The sequence below is a fragment of the Eptatretus burgeri genome, chromosome 5 (assembly GCF_056783735.1).
Source record: "Eptatretus burgeri isolate ZD-2024b chromosome 5, Ebu_testis_v1, whole genome shotgun sequence".
Taxonomy (NCBI): domain Eukaryota; kingdom Metazoa; phylum Chordata; class Myxini; order Myxiniformes; family Myxinidae; genus Eptatretus; species Eptatretus burgeri.
The window spans coordinates 76,860,814-76,883,382 of record NC_140965.1 but is presented as its reverse complement, the minus strand read 5'-3'; positions in this window follow the sequence as shown (position 1 = coordinate 76,883,382).

The following is a 22,569-nucleotide window of genomic DNA, read 5'->3' as shown; positions in this document are numbered from 1 at the left end:
CATCATGTGTCACTGTTTTGACCTCATATTCGATGTCAGCAACCTTGAAAACATAAGAAATGACATATCACATGCCCGAGTAAGCCATAATTATCAAATTTTACCTGAAAATGGGTAAATTTGGTGGCCATTTTGAATTTTTACATTTTACCAACCTTAGACCTCATCCTATGTCAAAAAGTTCAACGGATTCATGATCAGCGTGAAATTTGGCTGTAAAAAACACTCTTTTCAAAAAAAGTATGGTTGTATGCCCAACCCTACTGTTAAGTTGTTAAGCTAACTGTTAAGTTGTTAAGGGCTTGTGTAGGCCTATACTAATGATTCATTCTTGTTTGCAGGCTACAATGGATCCCGTGATTAGCTTGAAGAGGCCGTCACCTGAAGACGACAGCCTGTGCATTTTCCGCCAAACGCATAAAGCCAGAAAAAACCTGAGTGAAGCAACTGAACATGGACTCGCAACACTCAGGAATGCAGCCTGTTGCAGAAAGAAGCTGAGGGACTCCAAAAATATAGATTTAATTGATCGTCTTGAGATTGCATTGGATTCTGCCACAGCCATATCTCTTGTGTGGCACAGAATGTGCTATGCCCACTTCACGGACAAGAGTAAAATAGAACGTCCTCAGAGGACTCAGACAGAGTATTCAACAGAGGGAGCAGGTTGCAGTTCAGGTGTTCCAGGTGGTAACAGGCGTTCATTGCGAAAAGGTGTGCAGCCAGTCAACTGGAACCTTTGCATTTTCTTTCAAACTGCAAATAAGAAAGCACGACTGATCTCCGTCATGACTAAGCAAATGAGTGATCTAATAATTCAAGCCTCACATCTTGACTACAAAGTTGGCCTTCGACTGGCAGGAGTGATTGACCTAATTGCAGCTGAAGCCAAATATCATCTGCCTTGTCTTAGCACATTTAACAGGTCTACCTCCAAAATAAAGCAGGAGTCAGCAAATACAGACCTTGCTATGATATGGCTTTGCCAAGTGCTCCATCAATCAGCTGACAAAGGACATCTGATTATTTTGGATGATGTATGGGAAAGGTATAAGGAGCTAGCTGAGGAATCTTCAACCATGATTCAACCATCCTATCAAAGCAGAAGAGGAACATTCAAGGAAAAGTTGCAGTCACAGCTTGGGGACATTTTCAATTTCTTTCAACCTCTTGACAGTTGTATATCAGAATGAAAAACCGTATTGATTCCCACTAAGTAGCAGCCAACAGCAGTTTTGCAGATGAAAGCAGACACAGAGGAGAGTGAGGAAAAGTTAGCCTTTCCTAAGTATGAGCCCCAGGATGACATTTTCCTTTCACTTGTTCATGAAGCTATGAAAGTCCGTGGAGACACGATAGAAACTCCAGGACACAAAGGGTTTTCTGTCAGTGAAGAAGATGCTATCGCACGCATTCCTGAAAGTTTATATATGCTACTGAGACTGATCGTCGGTGGCCAGGCATCCCTTGATGATGTTAGCCCTGGGAACAATGAAGAACATGTCCGGAGCAGAGTTCTGAGTATGGCACAAAGGAAACCATCAAATATTCAGAAACCTTTGTCTGCAGAATATACAATGTGCACACAACAGACTGTTGATGCAGCACGGTATTTATTGTTCTCCAAGACGGGGAAACCAGAAGCCATGGCCCCAACAAGTGATGCGCTCCGTTTCCATTTGATGAGAATACACTATCAAGCGATGATATGGAGAAATTCCCACTGCCCCACACCTGAGCTCCCTGCGCCCTCTGAAATGGGATGGAGACTTGGCGAATCAGGACTGCAACCCATACTGTTGGCATTGAGTCCCATTCCAGACAGTTGCCTCGAGATGGTCGCCTGTGCATGTCGGAAACAATGCAAGACTCGATGCTGCACATGCCGGAATTCAGAATTATGATGTACATCAATGTGTGCATGCCAGCAACAGATTGATGATCAGACTCCTTGCATGAATACAATGTGATTTGCCTAAAAGATGTTCGGCATTCCTAAAAACTGTTTATGCTGAATGAAATTTGTTCACGTAGCAGCATGGTAGAACTTTGTTTAGTTTTTATGATTACAAACGAGCAACTTTAACTTCTACATTTTATTAATAAACATCGGTAACCATGTAAACATTAATCAAAATGCTTCAAATATGTCTTAATCATTTTTCTTGACCCTCAAAACATAGGTCTAGACATCTCATTTGTCAGGTTTGCATGCATAGTAACAAAGTTACAGCAGAAAATAGATTTTCTTTTGGTAATGGTGGTAGCTAATTAGCACAATAATAGATTTTTGGCATGTTACGAATTTTATTAGCCTGTAGCTTTGATCTATTGCTCAAGGGACATTTCTAAGTTGCGTACATGTGAACAATGTGCATTTATTTAAATGGTATAGTAGTGCCTGTCCCAAGAAAGTGCCCAAACGTGTCAATTTAGCAGCCATTTTGTTTTTGCTAATTAGGTGGTCAAAAACTCAAAATTCAGCTTGGGGACAGGGCTGGTCAAATTCAGCATACCTTAATTATGTTGAAAAGTCATGTTCCCAACTTTTACCAAAAAAAAAAAATGCTTCTAGGATGCACATTTCTCAGAAATACGTCTCGACTATTCGGAGATTAAAAGCTTCAATGAATAGCACAGCACACAACGTCACTCAGCACAGTCCGTCGTCCAGGCTCCGGCCTTGCTTCAATCCCATCCTTCTCCTTCATCTGCAGCTCAATCGAGTACTGCTACACACGCGATGGGCTAGTGCTCCTGCCTCACACCTTTCACTTCTTCCAATCTTCCATGAAACCCTGGGTCTGTTACTGTTGCATCACAGACAGATAGGTACACTCTACTTTACGTGCAGCCTCTGCCCCCTCCCCTCCCCCCAACCACGTGTTTTCCAGGCAACACACAGTTTTCCAGTAATTACTCACTTCTGCTGAAACTCCCAAAAATTAGGTTCACTGCTCAGCTCAACTAATTTGTTAGTCTTTTCTGTCGTCGGTGGAACCAACTTGTTCAATCTGTTTAATTCCATCCTTCCCTGCAGATTTTCTTACTGGCTGTTCACCTCCTCCTCAGGTCATTCCCCCAACCATACCCATGAGATCTTCTACCCACATTTGTCTATACCAAGCCCATCCTTTGTAGGTAACAGTTTTTTTTCTCTCCTCCCCACCTACCCTTTCCTGTTTTTATGTCCTCTGCCCCTCTGACCTTGTCAGAGGGCGTGGGACATTGAAATTGAGCTCCGCCTAACCGGTCTATCATCTATTCACGTATTTTTGTGTCCGCGATATTTTAAAAACCGTTTAAGATTCAGGTTTCATATTGCAAGTATATATTTCGCATGACATTATCTCAAACTGATTAGATCATGGCAGTGATTGTCTGAATTGTGTTTCCATGGCACCCATCTTGGTAATTTGTTTTGTGCACGATATTTGTAAGGCTCTTCTTGCCTTGTTTCTTGTTAAATTCTGTGTGTGTGTGTGTGTGTGTGTGTGTGTGTGTGTGTGTGTGTGTGTGTGTGTGTGTGTGTGTGTGTGTGTGTGTGTGTGTGTGTGTGTGTTTCCAGTGAGTGGAGTCTGATTAGTGATGTTGTATTTATGGGTTGACTGATTGCCGGAATGCAACTGAGGTTGTGGATCTACTGATGTGGATCCGTGACCAAGGTTGTGGACCCGGCGTTTGGAGAGGTTCTGGGCTGAAAGGATCGAAACCTCGAGGAAGAACGGTGCCCAGCTGATGATCCGTGCGGTCAGGGAACCATTTAAACTGCTTACAGGTTAAGGTTCTGACTTTATGGAAGGGAATTGTGTTTAGAAGTTTACAATTTAAATTAATTTGAATACAGCAAGTTGTGAAATGAACATCATTTACAGCAATCCTTAAAATTATATTTTTTGTGTTTTATGAAAATCCAAGTTGCTGTATAATAAATAATGTAGAATTGTGAGGCGCAGCCATGAAAAAAAAACGAGGTGTGTGTATGTGTATGTGTATGTGTGTGTATTTTTCCCCCCATCTTCACACCTCCTTTCCTTTTCTCGAGTTGTTTCTCATTTTACACCCTTCCTCACACTCTCATCGAGTGTATGACAACAAGTCCAAACATAGAGGGCATTTTATCACGTTTTAGAATACCAGTATCATGACAGCTTTAATAAACCTGCGCATTAATGTTCATATTAAAAATGTATACCTGTCAACACCATGCCTTGGATCTAGAGTACTGGTGTTCTCTGTGATTGCTGGCTGACGACGAGGACGACCAGGACAACCCAGGCAATCATGGAGCAGCACGCTGATTGAGGGCAGGGCTGAAGAGAGGCTGCTCACCATCACCTCTTTTTACCTCTGAGCACGTGGCTACAACTCCAACATACACTTTAGTTGTCTTCCCACAAAGCCAGCAGGGGCTTGTACTCCATCATAAATTGTAATTGTCCAATACTATTTGTGAGTTCACCGGACGAGGACCCCAGAGGCTCTGGGTTGAAATCCAGGTGAATGTCACAGTATTCAGGATTTCGATTCTCATGGTCAGGAAGTTTTGCTGGTCTTCAGGAGAATTGCCATGTGACTTTTGGATTGTTTGTGAAAGCCCAGATGGCTCATTAAAGACCATCAGGGGTGGGATCATCTGCTTACCACACCTGCTCTGTTTACCTGTGATGCTAATCTGTTCATTGTGGTGGACTCTTATTCGTCTTCCTTTTGTTACAGAATGTCGTTATGACTTCTGAATGATGATTGGTCCTCCCCTTATAGGCTTGCACTACACATTCTACTTTAAAAAGCTGTCACTTCATTTTGAAACCTGATATCTTGGGATCATAGCACATTTGATTCCTCCCTCCAATACTGACTTGGTTTTGAAGCAGAGAACGTGTACGTCTGTTGAAAGGAGATTCAATGCTTTGTGTTCCAGGGGATCTGAAAATACGGAGCAGGACATTCAAGCAGAGCGGCCGATCATGGTGAATAATAAATACACCATCTGGAAGCTGCGATAATTTAATGATGATACATCACAGAGATGAATTTGAATACCTTTATGGGCAGCATTTTTTAAACATGAGAGATTATTTCGCTTACTGTGACACCTGCATAATTAATCATAGATGCAAACTTGCAATGGTCAATGGTGATCGTTTCCAACATTTTTCGAGGCATCTCAACCACACCAATAATAACAAAAGTAAGGAAACAGTGATTTTGCATGGAAACGACTTTTTAACCTTACTGCGTCATTGTGAGACCCAAGGATCCAAATGGCTAACTGCGCTGCAGGTGGCAGAGTCTTTGAAGGTAAGGCCTTGAAATAAGATTAAGACAATGGCAAGGAAGCTAATAATCTCTGTGCTGGAAAATGCACTGCAGGAACATGAAGATATTAGACACTTGAAAGAAGAGCAAAATTACAGAAACAACACTTCCTTCTGACATGTATAGAATGCATGTTGTTTCTGATTGGGCTTACAATGTAAACAACAAAACAACAAAATAATTTCGATTTATTTGACACCTACAGTATTGTAGAACATCACGGTTGTATCCATCATGGACTTTGTTGTATAATGATTAGAACGTCTGCTCCGACTGCTCTGACCTGGGGAGGGCAGTGCTTCGAACCTGACCCTGGCTGAGTCATACCAAAGATTTTTTTTTAATGGTTCGTGCTGCTTCCTTGCTCTAAAAAAGATTGCATTCAAAAATGATAAATCACAGACAAGCAGTAGGTTGGCAAGCATTGCACAGGTTTGATGGGCCAAATGGCCTTCTCTGTTGAAATTCCTTGGAAGGAAACACATTATTATTTCATAGCTTCCTCAATAATCACAAATGATGATACTTAACTATTAGTTTTTTTTTTGATGAAGAGATATTTTCATGTTACTACAATGTTTCCCCTAAGGTCCATTCACCATTTGTTACCGTTCTTCGCTCGATCTTTCCATGCTGAGACACAGAGATCGTACAAATTCCTTTTGACGACATAATATTGGGTCATTACCACCGACCTTAGGGACCTGAGTGGAAACCCATCCCCCCTCTCTCCGGGATGTGGTTGCAAACGTCAATCATTGACGAACTCTGCTCCAGCCAATGGGAGCTCGAGGTGAAGATGATGAGCCGACCAATGGGCGTTCAGATTAACCGTGATGTTATTACGGTTGAACCAATTAGTGTCTACCTTATTGAGACCTGCGTCTATAAGCATGCGCCTTCACTTGCTGTGATTTTTTTTTTTTACCCTGAAGAGTGCAGCACGAAAAGCTTCGGTCACTATTATGTCATGTTTCTTTGTATATATACATATACATACATATATACACACACATATATACTACAGACAGTATATAGTATCGTTACAATCACCAGATTCATCACAGTTGTCCGGTGTCTAAATCCCGATGAACCAGGTTAAAGTGGTTGTGCTAAGCCAACTAATTTGGGCACTCTGAACCGGGTCTCAGGCCTGTTTACCGCGTTACTGTGCTCAGGTGGAACGTCTGAACCAGTCAAGTGGCGCGCTGGTTGTACCGTGCGACCGATTCCCCAAAATTCGGAATCTGAGCGCTGGTCGCCCAGATGCAGGTACGTTTCATACTTGGCACTAATTTCCACGAAGACAATTGGTCCTTTAACACGTCTTCACCCAATGTGGCTCATGATCAAAAACAACTCGAATCGCTCCAAGACCAAGTGATTTATAACGCTGTATTAAACAATCAAATCTAGCAAAAATAATGAGAAGCAATAACTATTTGTACATAAGACCCTCTACGCACACAAAGCATCATACAAGTGGTTATCTTATCTACGATCTTAAAGCCTCAGACATTCCACAAAGAGGAAAAACCAGAAGAATCTTTTTTCTGACCAGAATTTCTGACAGGACAGAAATACCGAGGTTGCATCCGATGGGACATAGGGAGATCCAAGGTGTAACATGGCCTGGCGGGAAACAGTTCCTGCTTACGAGTATGAGCTGGCACGAGGGGGAGGCAGGTTCTGTGCTCGACTGGTTGCGGTGTGAGGTGGGGGTTCGGTGGAAAGAGAGAGAGTTCTGCAGGCAGGGCGTGTCTCATGTTGACAGAAAACACCAGGAAACCATGCACAGCTTTTCTCGTTGGGTCCAGGAGCATCACTTTGCTCCAACAGTTCAGTGCCTCCCTTTATTGTCTCAGCTCGGAACGTTATTGACCCCACCCACGCAGGTGTTATTGGCCTGTGATCCTAATTTGTGGGTGGGGTATCCTTCCATGTCTTCAAACCTCATTTGATGGTGCGGGGCTGGTGGTGGTGGCAGTTTAACCCACGGAAACTCCTGCTGGTGGTCTGGATATTCTTTATAAAGAATACATAGGACAGACTACAGAGGGATAACACATTTAAAAGGTTGCAAAGGAAAGTGGTTTTAGACAAAGAATTGTGAACAAGGCTGATAGTAGTGGGGAAACTTTGCTAAATATAGCATAACAATTGTGCATTTTATGAGGAAAGCACCAAATTTGGCACACCAGTAGCGTATCATATTATGAACAGATTTGGATATTGGGCCATCTCAAAATTTTTGATGGCAGTGGAAAATGGCTGCCACAGCCATCAGCGGCTGAATTTGAGATGGCCCAATATCCAAATCTGTCTATAATATGATAGGCTACTAGTGTGCCAAATTTGGTGCTTTCATCACAAAATGCACAATTGTTATGCGAAGTTGCCCCACTAGAGCAAGTTATGAAATGAATAACGACATATTTCCCAATATGGTCATATTACCTCACTTTTATGCTAATGCATGCACTAAAGGAAATAACTATCATTATTCTATGCAGTCACCCCCGAGAAGGCATTCATTCTTGCAACGGTATTTTAAACAATGAGTATATTTTGTAAGTTTAATTTGATTTATTTTGTCGTAAAGCATGTCGCGAATATGGTTATTGTGTGCTCCATAAACACATCATTATTATTATTATTAAAAAATAAACTACGTGTAGAACTTATTTATTTCTCCTTCTTTTGTCACATCTTAGTCCTTTATGACAACTGAATTGGACAGGATTTACATCTTCTGTTTCATCTCCGCAGTTGCTGCTGAAGGTCACATTTTCATTTCGCAAAACCTACTTATATAATCATACAGGTAACTTCATAATTATGTGTGTCGACCATTAACCAGAAAGAATTCTTTCCATCGGGGGAGCAGGGACACGATGCCACGATTCTCACTGAGGAAGAAGCATGCGAGGCCTGACATGCCATATACGAGGCCGTGCGACAACAACGAGTGGTTTAACAGGGCCAAGATGAAGGTTTGTTTGATGTCATCACTTTTAAGGAACGACGGAAGACAGCAGAAATAACACTCCAAGAAATGGACAAAATATTGAACCGATGTATTTTCCCACAAAGCCATTATAGGAATCTGGAATAGTTTTGTGACACATTGAAAAAGGTTAATGTCTGCCCCATTAAAAGACCATTATGCTCAGTTATCTATCTTTGATCTCGTATTCTCATGTCATATTTCTGATGTTGATTTGTTTTACATTTTCCGAGGCCCAAACAGTAACATTTTTGTTTCCAATAACAGAGTAGAAAATCGAATGAAAGGAACGTCAGTAATTTCTTTTTGAAATCTTCGCGAATAAGAGCATATACCTACCGGATAAAGTTTATTCACCTTTATTGCAAACACACTGTACCCGGTGGAATTGACGTTTGCTTCTGGCTTGGAAACCTCTGCAAAACTTTTATGATGATAAAAGAGCAGTGAAAATGCATATGTTGGCAGATACAGTATGAGCAAATGTAAGAAGCTGGACTCTCCTTTGGTTTCAGCGATTGAGAAGCTGTACTACTTGTGCGTTCTTCTTTTTTTGGTGAAAGGTGAAGAGGTCCCATTTATAGCAAGGCACGTTTGACTCATTTCTATGTTTGTCACAGCTTTTATCTTGCTTTGGATTAAAAAAAAGAAAATGCCAGTACTAACATGCCTGTAGTGGAGCCATTTAAGGAGAAACTGCCAGACTTATGGCAGATGACTCACCATATAGAGTCTATAATCATGATGTTTCTGGTGCAGGGATCTTCAAAGAGTGTCATCACAAAAGCACCTTTCATTGTTCTTTGTTAGTGCTGCAAGGGCAGATAATCTGAAGCCTCGTGCTGTGGGAAAGGACAGATGCCCAAGTGCCTTTAAGAACATCAACATTTCACAGCTTTCGGTTCTTTGGTTCCACAACAGAAAAGTATGCATGGTGTAGAAACTCTTCGATGACTGGTTCCTGCATAATTCTATCAGAATTTCTTTGCTCCAAGAACACAATAGAAAAAGCTATTCTTCTTTTGGACAAAAGCAATAGCCCACGTGCACAGAATGTCTGAGTGTAATAATAACTTTGTGGTGGCCCTTCTCCCTGCCAACCATAATCACACTTCATGAGCCTCTCTTCAGAAGAGTCATTTCCAACAACAAACACCTCTACACAAGTAAAATATCCTGCCTTTTCCTCTAGCTTATGTGCAAGCAAGTGTCGTCAGAAAGTTCTGGCAAACCTCCATCATAAAGAAGGCCGCGTCAGATATCATTCACGCACGGGCTACGGTCTCGCTGTTGTGTTGTAATGGGTCTGAAAGGAATTATTGCCCAACAACAACCAGCTGTTCGATGATGACTGTGTAAGCATTCAGCTCCAATGAGTTGTTTTTATTCTCCATTTATGTTAGTGGGATGAAGGAGAATCCTTTGCTGAGGATATGAGAGCTCGACTGGGGGCCACGGGAATGAGATGAGTGTAAAACGAGCTCAATGGCGTTGCACTTTCACCTGAGAAGCTGAAATACAAAAAAAATTTGAGTGAATTACTTCCTGAGTTGTCATTGATGTCACCTTTTGTCAACAGAAGATTACTGGCTACAGTTCTGCATTAAAAGAAAGGGCATCTCCTTGAAGGAATTGTGGTCAATTGAGAGCCAATACCACCAACTCCACCACAAGAAGAAGAACCCACCAAAATTGGCAATGTATTCACAGTTCAGTGCCTTTCTTATCTTCTTCATCGATATTTCTTCTCTCCACGTGTACATAGTTATGTATGTTTAGTGATGTAAATATTTATACAATAATTTTTTTTTAAATGTGCATCCTGACAAAGATGAGCATTTGTTAAGATGCATTGTTAGCACAATGTATCCATTTTTAGATCCTCGTGGAGGATCTCTAAGTCTTACTTACGTTGTTGTTCTTGTGGACTTTTTTGTTCCACAGCCTACAGTTTTCATCGAAACTTCCTGAAACTTGGCATGTATATGTAAAAATTCCCTGCGCAGACAGGAACCATCTCCGATTTTGAAAATTCCTCCTAGAAAAAAGGTTAGGACGTTAAAATATCTCCGCTAATGGAAATCGCCTAAAAAATTATCTCCGAAACTAGGCAAGCTTTTTGAATTCTGTTTGCGGGAATCGAACAGGGCATTGATTAGCAGAGATGAATTACCGCACATATGATACATCACTATGACATCATATCAATTTTATGACGTCATTCCTATTTTTTGACATTTTTTGTTTCACAACCCAGAGTTTTCATCAGATCTTCGTGAAACTTGCGATGTATATGCAGAAAGCCCACGCGTAGGCAGTAACCATCTCTGATTTTGGAAATTCTTCCAAGAAAAAAAGTTGACGTCATAATATCGCCGCTAACGGAAATCGCCGATACCATTATCTCCGAAACTAGGCAAGTTGTTTGAATTTTGTTTGTGGGAATCAAGCCGGGCATTAGCACAGGTAATTTATTTCAAACCTGATACATCACAATGACGTCATATTCATTTTTATGACGTCATTATTAAGACAACGAGGATCTTAGCTCATTCGAGCTTGTTTTTAAGACTATCATAATTATTTTAAACAATATTGTCACGCCAGAGGCCTCCGTGAACACTGACCGTCTGTGTCAGGTGTATAAGACCCCTTGGGATTCCGAAACAGTTTCTTTTAGTTTTCTGCATTCAAACTTATTCTGACATTCCCGAAGTATCACCCAAATGGCAGCCGAACCGGGTGGTGCAACGCGCTGGAAGCCAAAGGTGGGAAAACATCTCTTGTAGTTAAAATGGGGTTTAGTAAAAGAAATGCAGGGATAAGGGCAGACAATACGCTAGCAATAAAACAGACAAACAAAGCAGTTGACAGACACAAGTAAACCTGAGGGGGCACACAAACTTATGTACAAGGAGAAAAATTACCCAAGATGGCGCCAAAAGTAAATGCCAGGACTCGCACAACAATGGGGAATGAGCAAGGGCTCGAGCAAGGCACGAGCTGATTTTGGGGTCCGGTGTGGCCTGTACAGACTGGTGTGGCACAGGGCTGGTGTGGAACAGTGTTGAGAAATGTCAATGAGGAGAGGTATGGTGATGAGGAGAAGCATCCAAAAAAAAGAGAGAGGAGATGGATGCTCTCTCTCCAAAGGTCGTTGTGTTTGTGGAGAAGATGGAGGAATTTCATAGAATAGGTAGGATTGTATAAGGTAGCTTGTTCCGTGGACATGTAGAAAACATTTCAATGTAAATTAAGTATGAAAACTGTGAGCTTAAGTGCTAAGTGTCACTGCACGGGGAGCAGTGCTGTGTGATTTAGGTAGGGTTTAAGGATAATTTCTCCCAGTATGTCATTGCCCCCTGTGACCTTTTCCTATGTTTTTGCATTTCAAGACCGGCGATAAAAACAAATCATGTCCTGAGAACAACAACTGAGCCAGACATTTCCAAACAGGCGAAAACCCTGCCTCCAGGAATGACAACCAGCAAGACCACACCCCTGGGGTGGAGCATTGATGGGCGGGACGTGAGAGAGGTGAGACGAGAGGATCGAGTCAGGCTCGGGAGTCGGGACACAAACGAGAGCGGGAAGAGAGGTTCTGCGAGGTATGCGCTTGGAGACGGAGGCCCTTTTTTTTGGCTTCCCCTCGACATGGTGAAGAAGGCTGCATAATTCTCATGTTTGTGCTGAGGTGGATTTGCCCACGTGATGGAACAAGATGTTGGCCATTGACTGTTCGGTTGAGTCATGCAAGACCGCACCTCGAAGCCTCATGTTGTGCCATCAGGGAAGAAGGCAGTGCCATTTTGCAGAGGAGCAGCGTCAGCAAGTGCGATCATGAAAAGAAGCTGCACGGTGGTTTCTGAGCCCTGGTGTTGAATATCACCACCCGAACTCCCTCCCATACGCTTCCCACCGATAGAGAGGCTTGGCACCATTTTGGCCGCATTTTCCCGTGCAGTGCCGACGTGGTTTGGCAAACCCCAAACTTCAGAAACTCATCTCTGGGCACACAGCTAAGTACTGGTAGAAAGGGAAGATTATTCTTTTATTTATTCTGTCCCCTTGTCTGTATTGAAGCCTGTGTGGAGGCGCCTCAAATTGGAACTCGGTTTACCTTGTGTTTCGTTATTATCCCATTTCAGTTTATTTCCATTATGTATATTTGATTAATGTTTGTTAAACCTCCTGTTTATTAAAATTGTTTGTGTTGTCTATTTGTCATGGGTTTGAGTATAAACCCTTGTGCTTCCATCGTGGTGAGTGCCTACGGTGCATACCTTTGCCACCCTTCCTTCCCGCGCACACGATAATCTCCAAGGATCACGTGTTTTCCTCCAAGGTAGAACTGTTTGGCTATCCATCAAGGTCGGTCTTAACCCCCTGGACACGACAGTACAATTCCGACCCCAACTCCAACTGCCACATGCAGTTGGTCCTCGTAAATGTTCGGACCATCTTCATGCATCGCGGGTCCCTATCATTGGCTGCCCGTGGCTGTAGTGTGCTGTCTGTGGGTTGTGTGGGCATTCTGTCCCATGGGGCAGCACCGATAAGAATTCTTACACCCGCCTCTCCAAAGTCCTGCAGCCGACTTCACCAAGATGGCCTGTGATGCACAAGCCAAACAGTCTGTGCTGTTTCCTCCATAAATGCAATGCACTTTCCATTGTGCCTTCGTGCCCAAGTCCTTACCCAACCTCGCTCAAAAAAAGGAGGTTATACACAACAAACTTACCCTCTATGTCTTAAAGCAATTTGTTAGCTTAAATGTTTACATTTAAATGTAAACAGCTTAAATGCTTACCTCCTCTACCAAAGGTTGGCAGAGGTTATGTTTTCACCCATATCTGTCTGGTTGTCTGGGAACAGGATATCTCAAAAAGTTACGGACAGATTCAGACGAAATTTGTTGCACAGGTTTGGTGTGTAACGAGGACAAAATTATTAGATTTTGATTAAGATCAGACACAAGAATTATTAAAGTGATTCTTCACCAATGAGAGAAAGGGCCAAAAACAATATATAGCACAGTATTTCAAAAAGTTGTGGATGGATTCATGCAATATGTTGTTGGACAGGTTGGGTGTGTGACAAGAAAGTGTTGGTTCGTTTTGGGTGAAGATCTGGATCCAGATCCGACAATTTTTGAAGTGATTCTTCACCATTGAATGATGGGACTAAAAACAATTTCGCATAATATTTCAAAAAGTTGTGGATGACTTATGATAGAGTTGGTTCGGTGACAAGAAGAAGATTTTGGTCCATGTCCAGATGCATATCTGCATGTCAGTGGGATACAAAATGTAAACTGTTCAGCCTGGTGGAGGTATGCGCTCTACCGAGTCGTGCCGTTCCAGTTTATCGTGCATTTTAACGCACATCACTTTCGACGTAATGCATCTTCATCATTGTTATGCAATTTGGGTTTTTTTTTTTTTTTGCTGTGGTCAAGTCTTTAATTTCTGCTCGCAAATGTACCATAGTGCTTGTTGCACTCCCAGGCTAAATTCAGCTCTGCAGACAAAAAATAGTTTGGTCTCCAGAACTGTGAGAAGACTTGTTTCCCACCAATAGACTGCTTTCCAGTCGTGATTCTCAAGAAAAAAGCATGGACGTTGGAATGGGTATATCATGCCTGATAATAATAGAAATTGCATTTCATGCATCGTGATTCGTATCAAGATATATATTAGATAAGGTATTTCAAATATATCATTTAACACAAAATAAATATTAGGACAGACATCATTGCAGCTTGTTAAGTGCTATTATCAAGCAACATAAGACTAGCCATCGAATTGATCACATTGATTAGAGTACTTGATGGCTGTATACTGTACATGTTGGCGTTAATTTCTGTAGCTGCAGAAACACAAAGCTCCGTGGATATGGTATTTCCTACTCATCTTTGACATCGATGTACCCTAACATGGATTTCCTCCATAAAGCTGTTGTTTTATTGCCGGCGCTTTGCAGTGAGATGAGTTTGATTCATAGTGCAGTACTGCGCACCTTACTCTCTGGAACAGATCACAAAAAGCTGGACCACTCTAAATCGCCTGAAGGTGGCTGTGGGAGAGAATTTAAGGGAATTAATAAGAATATGTGTTCCCTCGCATTCTCTCCGCCAAGAGGCCGATGTCAACCATCGTCTATAACCCTCACATTCTCCAATATCAGGCATGATATACCCATTCCAACGTCCGTACTTTTTGTTATGATGATATGTTAGGTGGTCATATTTTGGACCATTAGCTGTGTGTTAATCAGCTGTCAGGATTCTAACCTTGCTTGTAACTGTGCATTATTCAAACCTTGCTTTAAAATGTTGCTTTAAATGTTTCAGGCTACCAATGTTCCATGCACCCCACTGTTTTTGGACAGAGCCCAGCTGTTCCTGTTTCTTGGAAACTAAGCCCTTATCACCCTTCCTGTTGCTCTGTGGTGGTGTGCCCTTAGTGCAACCTTGGAGAGAACTGTGGAATTGTTCCTTCAGTGTATGCTGCCCACACATTCCTATTCTCAGTGATCACCAAAGCTTTGCCTTGTTATCAGCAGGTGCTAGTGAAGGAGTGTAGGAAAGTTATTAGTTTGCAAGGCTTGCATATCTGAGAGTTGTGTAGGTGGCTTGGAAACTGTGGTTGCATATCTGAGAATTGACCGATTCAACTTCCCCTAGGGCCCGAGGGAGGGGGGAAAGAAGCCCACTGCCACATTTATTTCTTTTACTTCTTTGTTTCCTTATCCCTTAGCATACACTTTTAATCCACACCCAGTTTTTCCTCTACACTTTTAGTCCACACCCAGTTTTGCTTTGTGTGATTATATATGTGATTGTTTTGAAGCATATTCTTAATGTGATTCAGGGGAGCCTGACTGAAGGGTCACTGAGTCACATTCCGCATGCGTGTGGTCTTCGGAAATAAAACGTGTAATTCGAGGATCCTCATCTGACTCTGTCATCTTACTCGGCCGAGTGGAGAGTCATAACAATTGGCGACGAGGATGGGATTCGACTGATGCTGGCGGTGTGGACGGTGGGACTCCACTTGGTGTACAGCGATCGCAAGGGATCAGCTAAAAGTGCGTGGCGATCGCACGTAGGGCACCTAAAATAGGGAGCCCCAGTTAGGCGGCGCTGTACACTTGGTGGGTTGCGCCCTGCCGGACGCAGCTCCAGGATCTGCTCGAATCAAGAACTGTAACGGTAAACACATATGAGGTGATTCGAATGCGGTTTGTCTGAAGAGCACAAAGGGGAAGGGCTGTCAGGCAGTGTTTGTAGAGCCGGTAAGGGTCGAGGATAAAGGTATCCGTGTGAAATAAGGAGGAAACAGGTTGGAATCCTGTACCAAGAGAGGGAAGGTTAGAGGCCTTCATTGGGTTTGAGGCTATTAGGCGGCGGGTCGAAAGGGACCTCAGTCCCGGTGTAAGAGAGAAACGATTTACAGCTATTAGGCGGCTGATTGAAAGGGACCTCAGTCCCGGTGTAAAAGGAGAAACGATTTATAGCTATTAGGCGGTTGATAAGATAAGAACAAAAGAATGGGGAATAAATCTTCAAAGAGCTTGAGAGATACCAAAAGGAACAACATTGAAAGTTATCAGTGACAAATATGGAATCGATAACGTAAAGAGAATACAGGACTGGGTGAAGTGGACCGCGGGAAGAAAAAGATCCCTTTCCGCTGACTGGATCCTTAGATCCAAAGATATTAAACACAGTGAGTAATGCGGTGATAGAGGGCAAAGCAGGGGGCCCGAAAGAAAGTGGACGACACTGGAAAGCATTGGCGGGGTGGCTAATGGAGTGGCAAGTCGAGACAGAGCATAGGCGACTCGGACTAGAAGGGACTGTGAACCAACGAAAAATACAAGACGAGGAACGACAAGGGAGACTAAAACAGGCGCTAGACCAGCTAACGGAAGTTAAGACACAGGGAGAGGACAAACAGAGGGAACTAGACCAAGTCTTAGGCCAGCTGACGGAGGTCAACATACAGACTGAGGAGAGACATGAGAAGTTGAAGCAGGCGTTAGCACAGATAGCAGAAATCAACGACGACGTGAACCGAAAGACGACAACCCGACTTGGGACAACAAAGGGAATTTACCCTGTCTTAGAAGGGGACAGAGTAAAAGGAGGGACCGACATTCACCAGTTCCCCATGATACAAGCAGCCGGGGGAGATTGGGTTTGGAGATCATGGACCCCACAAGACATTAGGGGAGTAAAAGCTAGCATGGAAGAATGTATAAAGAAAAACCCGAGAAGGGCCATTCAGATATTACACGACCAGATAAAAATGCAGGGGCAACCAGGACAGACATAGGGTTTATCTGCACTGCAGTCTTGCCCAGTGCGGTTTGGAGCCGGCGTGCGGCAGCCTGGAGTGTAAAAATGGAAGGAGAAACAGATACCACCTTAAACCGACATTACCCGGAGCCACCCGACCGGGAAGCACAGGCACTGTACAGAGGAAGAGTACAAACCCTGATGGAAGAACTTGCGGCGGAAATGGCCCCAAGGGTAATGGATTGGCAGGCAATACAGGATGTCACACAGAATCCCAAGGAATCACCTGGGGAGTACAAGGCACGACTGTATGAGCAGATCGAACTGCACTCAGGATTTATTAACATCGCACAGACGCCCCTCCATTTCCTGAACACTATGTTCGTAGATGGACTGTGTGACGAAGTAAGGCGAGAGGTGAAAGCGGACATGCCAGGGTGGAAAACGCAGCTGACGTAGATGCCGTGTTTGAAAGGGCAAGACAGGCTTGGCAGACTCTGAGAGAGAGGAACGGAGGGGAAAGAAAGATACCCAAGCTCTAGTTGCAAGAAATCTTGAATTGAAAAGCCGCAAATACGAAGAGAGGGAAAGCAGGCCTCGCTGGGAAAATCCAGATTGGGAACCCCGGTATGAAGCGAACGGGACCAGCGGAGGCCTTGGAACCGAGAGAGGGAGCCGCAAAAACAGGGAGAATGCTTTAACTGCGGTCAATCCGGGCACTGGTTTCGGGACTGCCCGGCACCGCCTAAACTGCGAGGCTGGGGCTCGCGGCCACCACAACAGCAAGAGAGACCAACGGCGCCCCTAGAGAGTATGAGAGGAGAAGGGAGACAGCAGGAAGAAACTATTGACATGAGGACACCGTGGTGGCTCCGCATGAAACGCGGAATGTAAGGGAATTGACCACGACCTTAAACGTAGAGGGGAGACAAGTAACATTCTTGGTAGATACAGGGGCCACCCGGTCAACACTAAAACAAGGAGAGATAAAGAACCTGCCACTCTCAGGTGAGTCAGTGAGTGTGGTGGGGGTTTCGGGACGGAGAGAGGATATCCCGATCTCGGACAAATTACAATTGAAGTAGGTCCCCTGCGGGGAGAACATGCATTTTTGGTAGCCAAACACACCCCGATGAATTTGTTAGGAAGAGATTTGTTGTGCAGAATGGGATGTACCATAACATGCAAGCAAGACGGAGTTTTCATAGATGCTCCGCTGGCATTGCAAGAGGAAGTAATGACCCTCATGATGACCGAACTCGGACCGGTAGTCTATTGGTTGCGGGTTGTGTCACAAGAGGGGAGAGATAAACTGACTAGGGATTGGGAAAGTGCGAAAAGATTGCGGGACGTAGAGGAATGGTTGCGTGGCAACGACATTGAATTGAAAGAAGTGGAACTGCCTTTACACTGTACGGTCTATTATGACGAAACAGGGCAGGATTTTGATTACTCGGACAGAGTACATGAAGAAGTACGCTACCACACGCACTTTAATGACAACCACTTTGTGGATCGGAAAAGAGGAGCGGCAATGGAGGTGGAGCTAACTAACAAGGAACGTGAGCTAATGAAGCACAGAGAAGGACTTACCCCTTGCACGTCTCAATGGCGGTCGGTAAAGGTCATAGTGCCGAAGAACTGGGAAGAATGTTGACCAGGTTGAGATGTGCCTCGGAACCACCAGGGAGGGATAGTGAAACCCAGAGCACTTTACAGGCCAGTCGACGGGGGGATGGATGGAAAGTATGCTTACCTGATCAGATTTTGTCATGTATGTTAGAAAGGCATGAGATGAACAGCGAAAGGCCACGCCGCCAGACAAACAGGGAAACGAGAACGGAAGAAAGACTACAGGAAGTACCTGTTGAATTATGGACACGACATCCGAATGACGTGGGCAGAGTGCTAACCAGAACGCCCGTATGTATCCAGATAAAGGAGGGGGGTACCCCTGCCTCGAGTGGCTCAATACCCGTTGCGCAAAGAGGCAATAGAAGGGATCGCTCCGGTGATAGCATCATTACGCGACCAAGGGGTGATAATACCTACTAAGAGCCAATGTAACACACCAATCCTGCCGGTGGAGAAGCCCGGAGGAAACAAATGGAGGTTCGTACAAGATCTGCGAGCAGTGAATAAGTGTGTGAAAGCGTCCTTTCCCGTGGTGCCACACCCGGTTACGATACTGTCAGGGGTGCCGTCCACTGCGACGCACTTTTCCGTGGTAGACCTGTGCTCAGCGTTCTTTAGCATACCGCTAGCCAAAGAGTCGCAACACTTGTTTGCCTTCAGCTACGACGGACAACAATACACCTGGACTGTACTTCCGCAGGGGTTCTGCGATAGTCCAACGCTCTTCTCGCAGGCTCTGAAGGAGGACCTGGAGGACATAGAGCTCCCCGGAAGGATCAGTCATGATACAATATGTGGACGACCTGTTGGTATGCTCGGACAATCAAACGAAATGTGAAACGGACACTGTAGCGCTGTTAACAGCTCTCGCCCGAAAGGGCCACAAAGTCAGCAAAGACAAATTACAGTTTTCGCAGCCAAGGGTGACGTATTTGGGACATATACTGGAACAGGGGCAGAGGAGCCTCGGAGCTGAACGGGTGGAGACAATCCTAGAGCACCCAAAACCCACTACATTGCGACAATTGCGGCGGTTCCTCGGGATGACGGGGTACTGCCGGCAGTGGATCCCTGATTATGCAGTTAGGGCGCGATCACTGTACGACATGGTAAAAGAGGCAGAGGGGGATAAGATCTCCTGGACGAATGGTGCGAACAAAGACTTCGAAACATTGAAACAGGCCTTGTCAAAAGCACCAGCATTGGGGCTACCGAACTATGATCTTCCCTTCACCCTATTCGTCCATGAAAGAGGAGGGTTCGCCCAAGCGGTGCTGACGCAAGAACACGGAGGAAAGAATAGGCCGATTGCGTACTACAGTAGTCATTTGGACTCGGTCGCCGCCGCCTATCCTGGGTGCTTACGGGCAGTAGCAGCAACGCAATACGCAGTAACCGCAACAGCGACGCTGGTTTTGGGTTCTCCGCTGACCGTGAAAGTTCCGCATGATGTGGCGGCGCTGATACGGCAAAATAAGACACAACATATATCAGCGGCACGAGCAGTTCAACATGATTTGGTGCTGTTGCAGGCAACTAATATAACGATCGAAAGATGTTCGCCACTGAACCCAGCCTCCCTAATGCCAGCGGGCGATGAGGGAGAGGCACATGTGTGTGAACGAGTGCTGGTGGAAGAGACAAAGGCTAGGCGTGACCTACAGGAAGCCCCGATCGAAAATGCAGAATTGGAACTGTTCGTGGATGGAGCGGCGAGGAAGAACCGATGGGGAAAAACCATTGCTAGCTTTGCAGTATGCACCGCAAGCGCCACCTTGAGGAAACAATTGTTACCAAAGGGATTTTCAGCCCAACAAGCTGAGCTGGAAGCATTGATATGCGGGTGTGAGCTGGGTGCGGGTAAGACATTGAACATATACACAGATTCTAGGTATGCCTGGGGCATCTTACATGACTCTGCTGCCATTTGGGCCTTGCGTGGCTTTAAGACGTCCTCAGGGAAGGTTATCCGACATGGGGACTTGATCAAACGACTGATACGAGCAGCACAAGAGCCGCAACAGATTGCAGTGATTAAATGCAAAGCTCACACAGGAGGGACAGATGAAGTGTCAAAAGGCAATGAAAGAGCAGATTTAGCGGCAAAAGCAGTGCTCGATGAGGAGGAGGCGAACCCACAACCAACGACCGAACTTTACGTGGAGCAAATGGTAGACGGTCCACAAACGCAAGAACAGCTGAAGGACCTGCAGGTCTCCGCAACTATGGAAGAACAGGAATCATGGAGGGTGAAGGAGGGTGCAAAGCAAAACATACATGGAGTATGGGTGGATGAGCGAAATAGACCATTTGTACCCCGGATATTGCTACCGTGGCTCGCCCTCACTGCACATGCGCAGGGCCATATGGGAATAAAAGGGGTGGCGGAAATTATTCGTCAAACCTGGAATGCCCCAGGTGTAACAACAGCAGCAACAGAGGTGGTTAGCAATTGTGCGACCTGTGGTAGACATAACAGGAAGTATGCCGCCAAGAAGCGGGGAGCACACCCACCCCCATCCGGACCGTTTCAACACCTTCAGATGGATTTTATAAAAATGCCGGCATACAAACATCACCAATATGTGCTGGTAATTGTGGATATGTTTTCTAAGTGGGTAGAGGCCTTTGCCACGAGCAATCAGGAAGCTGATACAGTGGCCAAACTACTTTTACAGGAAGTAATTCCGCGATTTGGGATTCCAACACGACTATCCTCGGACCAAGGAGGGTCTTTTACGGCAAAAGTAATGGAAAAAGTAGCCGAAGGCTTGGGTATCAACCAGAAACTGCATTGTCCGTACCACCCCCAGTCAGCAGGGGCAGTAGAAAGAGAGAACCAAACCCTAAAGCAGACGCTCTCCAAACTCTGCGAGGACCAGTCAATGCCCTGGCCAGACGTGCTGCCGATAGCACTCATGAAAATGCGGGCAACAAATAATGCCACAAGGGGGCTCTCGCCCCACGAAATAATAACAGGACGTCCTATACAGTTACGGTCTCGGCTCCGCCAGATATGGGAGATTGGGATTTGGCATGTATGACTGACGGAATGATGAACTATTGCAGAACACTCACTGCTACCATTAGGGCTTTTCACTCACAGGTACAAGAAGCATTGCCGATACCTGCTGGAGACCCGTTACATGATTTCCAACCTGCTGAACGAGTTTGGGTGAAAGAGTTCCTGCGGAAGGACGCCCTACAACCCAAGTGGACCGGGCCCTACACTGTACTTTTGACCACGCTCTCGGCCGTCAAAGTGAGGGGTAAGAGTGCATGGATACACCACTCACACTGTAAACGAGCACCCAAGGAAGCCGCTGAAACTAGGGAACCGGAGGAGGTAACCCCAGCAGAGGTTCCGGCTGTGTCCGATTCAGTCTTTTACCGGGATAGTGAAGACGACGACGAGGGGGAAGACGTGATAACTCTACAGAGACCCCCTCCACCGCCACCAAACCAAGACGGGGCCGGCCCAGCAGGACAGGGAGAGATAGTACAGGGAGACCCACTGCAAGCAGAGCCAGGTGCCCCGCCGGACCCGGGACCTGAAAACATAGACAACAGGGACCCTGAAAGACCAGCGCTAGAACCAAACGCCCCGCCAGACGTGGAGCCGGAACCTGGACCAGGCACCCTGCCAAACGCGGAACAGGCAGGTTTAGACGACAACAACATTGTAATACAGGAAACAGCGACAGGAACTTTGACGACACAACATGCAACTCCTGGTGCTAGTGCTACTCCTGTGCAAAGGCGGCCTGTCACTAGGCAGCAAACCGACAGTCTTAGACCCCGAGAACCATACACGCCTCCTACACCTCAACCGCGAAAGGGGAAACGAGAATGAATTAGCAACTTCTTTACAGCGTAGCAGGAGAGGGGTACCAAGAGAGGTGACAGCAAGCAAATATGCAAATTTTGGGACAACCCATAACAAGGAGTTAGACACAGTAAGAGTCTTTTCAGTTAACCGCACCCAACCTTTTTCGTCAATGGTTCCGAACATTAAGGACATAAAGGTACCGCTGCTCCGACCTCAACAACTCATAGAAATACCCTGCATCCTAGCAGATGGGTCCAGTGACCTGGTAGGCCGACACAAGGGCCTTACAGCCATCCTATGGTACCATTTACTAGCAGGCCAGGATCACACAGTGGCGAGACAAGTAAAGAAGGGGTCCTCCACCAGATATGGATATGAATGGGGCCAGCACGCGAGTCTGATAACTAGAATTCCACAAGTACCAGACGACACCCATTTGGCATACTATTGCCGCGTTCTATGGAGCAACCACAC